Source organism: Leptonychotes weddellii, chromosome 3, assembly GCF_054177405.1.
Source record: "Leptonychotes weddellii isolate Sample4059 chromosome 3, ASM5417740v2, whole genome shotgun sequence".
NCBI classification, from domain to species: Eukaryota; Metazoa; Chordata; class Mammalia; order Carnivora; family Phocidae; genus Leptonychotes; species Leptonychotes weddellii.
In genome coordinates, this window is record NC_138371.1 from 7733420 (window position 1) to 7737490 (window position 4071).

General features: G+C 41.2%; 1 pseudogene; it reads left to right on the plus strand.

The window, feature by feature from the left end:
- The first annotated feature begins 3605 nt into the window (after positions 1-3605).
- On the plus strand, positions 3606-3786 carry LOC115938248 (U2 spliceosomal RNA; annotated as a pseudogene).
- Positions 3787-4071: the final 285 nt, after the last annotated feature.

Here is a 4071-nt window from a genome sequence, read left to right on the forward strand (position 1 = left end):
TATTTATTTATTTATTTATTTAATTAATTAATTTATTTTTATTTTTTTTAAGATTTATTTATTTGACAGAGAGAGATAGCGAGAGAAGGAACACAAGCAAGGGGAGTGGGAGAGGGAGAAGCAGGCCTCCCGCAGCGCAGGGAGCCCGACGTGGGGCTCGATCCCAGGACCCTGGGATCATGACCTGAGCCGAAGGCAGACACTTAACCATCTGAGCCACCGAGGCGCCCCCCCAGGTATGCTATTTAAATAAGAATTGGAAATAGACCACAGTAAGAGAGTTATATATTATACCTTTCCAATAATCTTAGAATAAATACATGTACATAAACATTTAATCTCTTAATTAGAGATTATATAATTATAAAGCTTGTTCTATTGCATATTGAAGGCAAAAGGGTAAGACTATATAGTAACAAGAGTTTGTAAGGGATAAACAATAATAGATCTCTTATAATAGAAAAAAAACAATGTCTAATAAAATGGGTTTTATTTATAATATCTATTATATATACATGTTAGAATTTAGTAAAGTATAATAGTATGATTTTTCCTGTACTCAATTTTATTTTGAAAGACATAAAAGGAAATAATATATCTGTGATCTATACTTTTCTTAAATGCTTGTGGTAACTGAGCACCTTAGATACTTAAATAAAAGGAAACACACACACACACACACACACAAAAATAGACCTCAGGTGCTCACTTTCATTTCCTCCTGTTTAAGAATGTTCTGACTTCACATGGAATACATTCAGTGTTGGCTTCTGTTAACTGGCGCTGAGAATTAAGGAGGCCCCTGGGATACCTTTGATACCAGGGCATTGGAAATACCTGGGTCTTCCTGGGGTTTGCATGACCCCCAGACTCTGAGAGTGATGGGAAAACAGTAAGATGGAAGCCCAAATTAGGGTGAAGGTCATGCAGCAGGCTGACCTCTCCCCCCCTGGCTTCCAGACCTCTGGCTTCTCCTGGGATGTGGGTGGCTCTGGAGATGGGGCGTTGACCCCGGAGGACTAAGATTAAATATTGCTAGGAGAAAGGCAGTTTCTGTGACCAACGCTTGCCTCAGTCGAAATACACACTTAAAAAAATTGAGATAAGATTCACATCACATAAAACTTGACCACTAACCTTTTTAAAATGTATATTTAGTGGCTTTCAACACATTCACAATGCTGTATAACCACATTTTCATCACCCCAAAAGGAAACTTCATACCTATGAAGCAGTTACACTCCATTTCCCCTTCCTCCCAGCCCCTGGCAATCACTATGCTGCTTTCGGTCTTTATGGATTTGTCTCTTCTTGACATTTCCTATAAATGGAATCATATGTATGCGCCCTTGATGTCTGGCTTCTTTCACTTGCCTTAATGGTTTCAAGGTTTGTCCATGTTGCAAATGTATCAGGACTTCATTGCTTCTTATGACTGGATGTGCCACGTTTCTCCATTTCTCAGCTGGTGAACAGCTGGGCTGCTTCCATCTTTTGGCCCCTATGGACGGTGTTGCTATGAACATTCCTACATAAATCTTATACCAATCTGAACACCTATTTGCTATTTTTTTTTTCAAGATTTTATTTATTTATTTGACAGAGAGACATAGCCAGAGAGGGAACACAAGCAGGGGGAGTGGGAGAGGGAGAAGCAGGCTTCCCGCTGAGCAGGGAGCCCGATGCGGGGCTCGATCCCAGGACCCTGGGATCATGACCTGAGCCACCCAGGTGCCCCTGTTTTCTATTCTTTTGAGCGCATCCCTAGAGTGGAGTGGCTGGGCCATATGGTAACTCTATGTTTAACCCTTCGAGGAGCCGCCAGACTGTTTTTCACAGCAGCTGTTTTCCATTCTCGCCAGCGATGTATAGGGGTTCCAATTTCTCCACATCCTTGCCAACACTTTTTATTTTCTGTGTTTTTGGTGATAGCCATCCTAATGGGTGTGAAGTGGGCAAAGTACGTGCTTTTGTCACGAGCTTGAGATGTACGTTATATGCTCTTGTCATGTTGCCCTTTAGTTTCATGAGGTGACCTAAGGCTTCCATTTCCCTTTAAGATGAGTCTTTGTTGTCTTTTAAGTTGGTGATCCAGGGATTCCATGGCTATAGGAGAGGAATCCTGGTATATACGAAGCATGATGTTAGCTGAACATTTGTAAGAAACCTCAAATCGAATCTTTCCTGTATTATGGGAGCACAGGAACACAGAGGTGATATTATTAACTTGGGTGGAGGGGTATGAAGTACCTAATGAGACAGGTGACCTTTAGGACTGCTTTTGAAATCTACAACGATTGGTGTGATCAAGGTAACCTGGCCAAGGCCTGAGGTACCCAGGCCTTGTAACAAAACCACATGAATGGGGAGAGTAGTGCTTCTCAGGGCCAGTCGGCTCTCCACTGGGGGAGTTTTTCAGCCAGACACCTTACTGTGTTGCTTAGGGCCCTAGCAGCAAGGACGCCAGGTCCCGGGGGTTGGGGGACCCAGTGAGTCAGAGCGCAAGCCCAGGGAAGGTGAGAATTACCACTTCCTGTATATGAAAAATAGATGTCTGTCCCCCCCGTCCCCAGCCACAATGGCCAAGATTCAAATTGGATTCTTTCACCAATCCTCAGCCTCAAGCTCCCCACAAACTCCTGGAAACCCAAGGAGTTTGAAGAGGGGAGGTCCCAGGTAGTTTTCCTTACGGCTGTTCATGATTTTAATTATGGCTATTTTTCAGGGTTGGTGGCCGAACGGATGTTCATAACATTCATTCAATAATCGAGATTTTATCTCGTGTAACCCTCATGCCAGCCACGTAAAGTACCAGTGAGGTGTGAAATTGGAGGAATTCTACCTCGTGGACCAGGCAAAGCTGGACAGATGAGGGGGGACTGTGTGGGGGATCTACCTTAAAGGATGGATGCGACTGAGATGGAATTGAGGGGAGGAAGGACGGGATAGAGGCAGAAAGGAAAGGTGGGTCCCGCATACATGTACTGACCAAACGTGAGTGTCCCCAAGTGGGAGGGACTTCTAGGATAAAACCACAGATCTGAAATATATGTAAAAATTATTGTGGCAATTTTATTTTAAAAGTTTCATGGCCTGGGCGCCTGGATGGCTCAGGGGGTTAAGTGTCTGCCTCTTGATTTCCACTCAGGTCACGCTCTCACAGGGTCCTGGGATCCATTGGAACCCCAAGTTGGGCCCCTGGATTCACTGGGGTTTTGATTGCATTTCCTTAATGGTTAGTGATGTGGAATATCTTTCCATGTGCTTAGTGGCCCTTTGTATATCTTTTTTGGAGGAATGTCTATGCAAGTCGTTTGCTCGTTTTTGAATCAGGTTGTTTATTTTTGTTTTTGTTTTTGAGTTTTAGGAGGTCTGTATATATTCTGAATATCAATTCCTTATCAAATACGTTGTGGATTTTGTTTCACATGAGTTTGGAACTTTTCAACCTTGCAAAATTTTGAGATACAAAGAATCCCCAAACTAGGCTTTTACTTGAATGATTCATAGTGTAAATGTATAATTAAATTAATTAAATTGTATAACTAAAAATTGGAGAGCCCATCTTAATTTATTTAGTTTGATGTTATAAATGCAAGTACACCATCGCTTCTCGGCCTTTTGGCTAAGATCAAGTGTAGTATCTGTTCTTATCAGTTTAATAAATGCAAGTACACCAAACAATTTTATAACGATTAGAGTTGTGCTAAAATTTAATCTTTGTTATTCTGCTTAATATTCTCATTTAGATCTGCATTATGTGTTGCACTATAAAGGATAAGTTGTTTTTTAAAAAGTTATCTAGCTAACACATTGTCTCAACTATCAATCTACTTTTGGCTGTATGTATTGGGCAGTTCTTGATAACTGTTTTGGTTTATAAAATAAATGCCTTTCCCAGTCACCATTAATTCTTGCAGCATTTTTCTCTGTCAGATCATTTTTTTCCCTTAAATGTTTGGTAGAATTCACCAGTGAAACCATCTGGAACTGGTGCTTTCATTTTTTTGAAGGACTTTTCAATTTCTTTGAATAGACTTATTTAGATTATCTGTTTCTCCTTATGTGAGT